At 32.0% G+C, this 6,754-nt stretch overlaps 1 pseudogene; it reads right to left on the bottom strand.

Moving 5' to 3' along the window:
* Positions 1-757: 757 nt before the first annotated feature.
* Positions 758-1,281, bottom strand: LOC141491795 (peptidyl-prolyl cis-trans isomerase-like 3 pseudogene; annotated as a pseudogene).
* Positions 1,282-6,754: the final 5,473 nt, after the last annotated feature.

The following is a 6,754-nucleotide window of genomic DNA, read 5'->3' as shown; positions in this document are numbered from 1 at the left end:
AAGAATCAAAAGAAGATCTTCAACAAAAATGTCATCCCTGTAAATAAACAAAATTGAAAGGTGAATAGTTTAACCAGTTTGCAAACAAACTCTATAAACCACAGAAACATATGAAAATTAAACAAATAGCAATTACTTGCAAAATGATCAAGTAGTTTAATTAATTTTTTCAGGGTTACAAGTTATTTATTAGCTTGTTTTTAATTTTTAGAGAAAATTTGATCTATATTAGAAAAGAAATTAGAAATACCTCAAACAATTGCCAAAAAAAATCATGAGGAAATACCTTGGAAAAAGTATGAAATATTTGAATTGAAGCTCTAAGAGGAATGGAATTATAGCCATCTTTATCATCTTTCTTTTTTTCAAGTTATATACATTTGTCTAATTTTGTTTAAAAGTAAAAAAATTAATAACATACTGTATTATGAATATGAAGATATTGGTTTCTATTATATCATTTCTGAAAAGTAGCCTTTTTCTTTTACATACTTTTATGAAGGAAGACATTAATATATGTGTGGGTTCTCATTAAGTAAAAAACATAGGATCGTGGTGTTTTATACTGTTCTGGTTCAGACAGGCTTTGCACAGTTGATTTGAAAGGCCCATTCTCCCCCTTCTTGGGCACTATCATCTTAAATTCTTCCTGAGAAATAAGAAGAAAGATTTAGTCTATGGTATAATGAAGATAGTGAACAAGAGCAAGGTATTTCCTATGTTGAGCTTGACAACGTTTTGTCCAACACATTACAAGTTACGGAGTGAATGGGTTGGCATGAATCGTAATATCCTTAATGTGTACATCATTAAGAGGTCAAAAATTCTTTTCATTTACTTGTAGCTTCTCAAGTTCATCCAAAGTCTCTAGGCCATCTATTACCTTTCCAAACACTGTGTACTTCATGTCCAAATGAGGCTGCTTGGCATATGTAATAAAGAATTGTGATCCATTGGTGTTTGGACCATTATTAGCCATGCATACAACTCCTCGAACACTGTGCTTAAGATATTCACTATATTCATCTTGAAATTTCCGACCCCAGATACTGTTGCCTCCTTTCCCAGAACCTGTTGGATCTCCAGTTTGTACCATGAAGCCCTTGATATTTCTGTGAAATATACAACCATTGTAGTAATTTACTAGCACAAAGAGCCAAGAAATTTTCACATGACTTGGGTGTTCGCTCACAAAAGACTTCTGTTTTAATATCACCTACATCTGTATGCAATGTCACTGACATCTTGATACTTGGGAATTTCAGGCAATCCAAAAAAAAAAAAAAAAAGCCCATGCTTTAGCCCAGTGGTCCAAAGATGAATGGAGATTTCAGACCCCAAAAGGGGTGGACCGGAAGAGACTTTATCATCTTTCTTAATGGAGATTGTGGAAGGAAGGAATTAGTCAGATTAAGGAGACTACATAGTTAAATTAACTCCTTTGGGAGAAGGTGAGTGGTGAAGTGAACTTGCACATTTAAGAGACAGTTGTGACATGGTGGAGAAATAAGATATCAGACATAATCTCTTTCTTCAAAATGCTAAAAAGTCGGATAACTGGAGCTTACACACACACACACACACACACACACACACACACACACACACACACACACACTCCATACTCATCACTATGGTACTGTATGAAACAAGAAAATTACATACAGAGGAAAATATTTATGAAGACTTATTTCAAGTCAAAGAAAAATTATTGAGCGAATACTTAGAGGAGATAGAAACTTTACATTTTCAAATCATCTAGAAAGCAGTAACTATTTAGTCAACACATTAAACCTAGAAAGACATTCTGACTAGCAAGGTCAACCATTATTTGTTCTCTTTACATAAGAATAGTGCCTTCAATTAGTCTATATCAGTACTATGTTCATATATAATTTTGTCATCATCAAGCAATGATGAAAGGTTATTTTGGGGATGGAAGATATTAATTATAAGTATAAATTCATATTGTTAAGACAGATAGAAAATAACAAAATGAAAATATTTTACTTTAGTTTTCAATTTTTCTTTTCCTTGGAAGACCTAGTGTCATATAACACTTTGATAACATAACATGATAAGTAATTTTTGTAAATAATATTTCTATTCATGATTTTTTTCCTGAAAGACTTTATATCCTTGAGCCCAGAAGAGTAATACCTAATATGAGAGCAACACAGTAGTACAAGAAAACAACATTCAGTGCCATACCGATCAAACTATCAAATAACTACTTTATTGAACTAGAAAAAAAAAGAGAAACAAAATTCAGCTGGAGCAACAAAAGAGCAAGAAGCAAGGGAATTGATGAAAAAAAATTTAAAGAAAGGTGGCCTAGTTCTGCTAGATCTAAATGTATACTATAAAACAAGTTATCAAATTGCCTGGTACTGGTTCAAATATGCAGAAATGGATCAGTAGATTTGATAGGTTCAAAAGAAACCACAGTAAATGAATATAGTAATATACTATTTTTACAAACCCAAAGATATCAACTTCTGGGATAAGAACTCACTATTTGACAAAAATTGTTGGGAAAACTGGAAAATAGTATGGCAAAACTAAGCATGGATCCACATCTCACACTCTAATCCAAAATAAGGTCAAAATGGGTATAGAACTTAGATATAAAGAGTGAGACACCATTGATATATTAATAGACCAAGGAAAAACTCTATCAGATCTGTGGAAGGGTATAAATTTTGACCAAACAAGAATTAGAGCACATTATAAACTGCAAAATGAATGATTTTGACTATATTAAATTAAAACATTTTTGCACTAATAAAATCAGTGCTGCCAAAATTAGAAGGAAAGCAGAAAGCTGGTAAACAATCTTTACAGCTAGGATTTCTGATAAAGGTCTCATTTCTAAAATATATAAAGAATTGCATCAAATTTTTAAGGTCATAAGTCATTCGCTAATCGATAAATGACCAAAGGATCTTCAGATGAAGAAATTAAAACTAAATAAAATCATATAAAAAAAGTTTGAAATCATTATTAATTCAAGAAACACAAATTATAACAGCAATGAAGTATCAGCTCACACCTGTCAGATTGGCCAAGATGAGAACAAAGAAAAATTATCAATGTTGGAGAGGTTGTGGAAAGATTGGGACATTGACACATTGCTGGTGAAGTTGTCAATGGACCCAACCTTTCTGGAGAGCATATGGAACTATGACCAAAGATCAATAAAACTGTTCATACACTTTGACCCAGGAATTCCAATTCTAGGCCTATGTTCATAAGAAATTATAAAAATAGGGAAAAGTCCTACATGTTCTAAATTATTTGTAACAACTTTTTTGCAGTGACAAAGAATTGGAAATTGAGGAGGACTCTAGAGAAGCATGAAGTGACTTATGGAATCTGAGCCTGAGCAAAAAGTAGTAGAACCAAGAGAACAATGTCCACATCAACATTATGAGAAGAACAACTTTGATGGAATCAGCTCCTCTTAGTATTTCAGAGAGCTAGGACAACCATATTAGACCAGCTATGGACAATGTTATCCCCTTCCAGAGGAAGAAAACACAAGCAACCCTTCAGAATCTGATGAACACTTCATAAGAATTTTCTCTTATACATCTCTTTCCCTTAATCCTAATTCTTTATATCAAAAATAACTAATCTGTAAATATGTTTGTCAAAAATAGGTATGTACAATGCTAACCTGACTGTTGCTTGCTGAGATGAAGGTTGAGGGAGGGTGGAAGGAAATTTTGCAACTTAAAAACATGAGCATATGGTTGAAAACAAACAAACAAACAAACAAATAAATAAATAAGAAAACAACATGACAGAATACTACTGGGAAATGCAACGTTGTTCAAATCCTTGGCATGACTGTTTTAGAATTTCTCATGCTAACAACAAAGCCAGAAATACTTAAATTGCTGAATTTGTAGAATAAGAAGTTAATTTGACCTTTAAACAAAATATACTATGTTGCTTAGAATAATTGTCTATAGATCAATTTTGTTTTGTAGGGAGAAAAAGGATTTTGGATTCTATTTTAACAAAAGACCAGCATTGAAGGATTACAGCTCTCACTAGCTCCTATAGACAGCATGGGAAAATGAATGGTCCCTAGAATTTACAGACTCTTACCTATTACAGACTGTGACTGCTACAAGCATAGAGACGGATAACCAGCTTGTCAGGAGCTTGTCATTGAGAATGCCAACATCTAATCACTTCCAATGCCAGAGAAGACATCTTGGGAAACTTAGGAGTTTTATTTGCATGCAAAAAGTCATTTTGTGTAAATGTTAAGTGAGTTTGTTTCAAAGATGCAATAAAAGAGTGTTTAGAATGATTAATGGTTTATTTTCATCTGTGAATGCCATGAAGGAAACATCAAATGGGAAATTGTTATATTGAAGTACAAGGTCAGAGTCCATTGAAAAGTGGCAAAATGCTGGTGAAATACTTTTTTTGTTGATCATTAAAGATGTTCAGTTTGCTCAGAACTCTAAAGGGGTCACATTCCGCAGAGTAATGTAACAAGTTCAAATCATCACTGGCATATAAAATATACCTTTTATAAGTTTAGAGGCATTATCTGTTACTATATGTAAGAAGCAAAGTTCCTAAAACCAAAATTACTATAACCTAAAAAGTTATTTATTCAAGTTCAACAAGCATCTTTTATTACTATGTGTAGTCAGTCTCATCTTACTTATTTTGGGAATAAATTTTAACTCTGCTACTGTTCATTAAAAAACATATACCTCCAATTAAAAAAAAACAAAAATCACTTTCAATCACAATTAGTTACCACAAGAATTTCAGGTCAAGGTTAGTGTACTGCTGCCTCCCTCTCCCAATTAGAAATTTAATTACATTCTCAATTAAATCATCAGATTTTCTCTAATGATTGTAACTACTTAAGGGAATTTAAAATTAATAATGATTATTATTTACAATGCCATTATGAATATTATGAAATTATTTCTCTTTAAAATATGTTATCATACCTCTATTTAAAAAAAGAGTAGAGTCTGCACTTCTTTACATTTTAATTTCATAAGAGAGACAGATTCATGTAGTAGCTAGAGAGCTGGTATCAGCACCAGAATAGAACTGAATTCAAATCCCACATTTGATAAATACCAATTATTTGACCCAGGTGAGAGATACAATTCTGAAAGACTATAAACTTTTTTTTTAGATTTTTCACGGCAGTGGGGTTAAGTGGCTTGCCCAAGGCCACATGGCTAGGTAATTATTAAGTGTCTGAGGTCGGATTTGAACACAGGTACTCCTGACTCCAAGGCTGGTGCTCTATCAACTGTGCCACCTAGCCACCCCTGAAAGACTATGAACTTAAGAAAAAGCACTTAACTTCAGTCAGATAGGGAGATCTCTAATCCTGGAGTTTCCTATATAGATTCAATCACATGTCCAATCCTCATCCTTATATTCATCCATTCAAAATTTTTAAAGTTTATAATAACAATGAAATTATGAAAGAAAATTCTTTTCCATATTTTCAAGAAATCTAAAAGTATATTTAAAATTGCTAGGTTGTGTGGATCTTATTAAAATATTTGCTCTCAAATATGATTATAAGACATCACTATTCTATATTTAGAGTCCATCACTGCTTTAAAAATCATTAATTCATAAAATAAATATGTACATATGTATTTTTAAATGCATACATATTATAGGCACTACTATGAGTGGTTTTTAAGAAATTCATGTTTTGTCACATAAAAATTCATTAAAGGCAATTTTTGTGCTTCAAAATCTGAATAATTTATCATTTCTGTTATCAATTGAAATAATATTATATTCATTCAATAAAATTGAAAGATGAATCATCTATTGCATTGTCTAATTATATTTTTTCTATTTAACATTTATAAATTTTGGACTATTTATTTATAAATCTTTTTAATATATAATTAACATTAATTAAAGATAAAATCATGGAAAGGATACCCAATGTTTCATTTGGAAATATTTTTGAATGCAACAACAATTTTTTTCCCACTCTTTTGTGATAACTGCACTGAAAACATATGAATTCAATAGCTTTAGAAGGATTAGACCTGATTCCAGACAGCAGGCTATTTTCCTTGGAATCATTTGTCATTTCGAACAGTGGCATTATTCAAATACCATCCTCAAATGACATTTATGGAGCACCTACTGTGTATATGACATTGTTCAAGGTCATCCATAAATGGTTGATCTTTGTTTGCTAGCTCTGTACAAAAGGCAAGGAAAAGGTACTTGGGGGGAAATTGTATAGAATACTTACTGCAGGATGGTGCTTGATATCAAATGTGAGTGAAATTGGGACTTTTCAAAGATATTAACATTTGACTTACTTCTCTAATACACTTTTCATATATGTCTCTTTTTCAAGGCCTTCTATGATCTTGTCTGGAGTTACTTCTATATAATCTCTATGCTATATAGTTCTTCCTATTTTTAAAATGAATTCAGTACTCATGGGAGATACCAGCTTGACAAGGCATGATGACAAGTCTGCTATTTTATATGTAACATAACCACAGCATTCTTTACCATATTCAGACACTGTGCCTTAGGCTTAAGCTTGAGAAACCACCCATAGGGAAAAGACTATTTTCAATCCAGAGTATCTTGACTTTGACATCATAAGGATGCCAATTAGTTGTTCAGTAAAAATATAGCCATTTTTGTTAGAGCATCTGAGGTTAGTCAGATAGTATTGAAATGACCTCCACTCCATGTGAACCTTTGACTTACAAAA

This window comes from Macrotis lagotis, chromosome 6 (genome assembly GCF_037893015.1).
Source record: "Macrotis lagotis isolate mMagLag1 chromosome 6, bilby.v1.9.chrom.fasta, whole genome shotgun sequence".
Classification (NCBI taxonomy): domain Eukaryota; kingdom Metazoa; phylum Chordata; class Mammalia; order Peramelemorphia; family Peramelidae; genus Macrotis; species Macrotis lagotis.
Note: the sequence above shows the minus strand (reverse complement) of the source record. Positions and strands in the feature narration are given on the sequence as shown.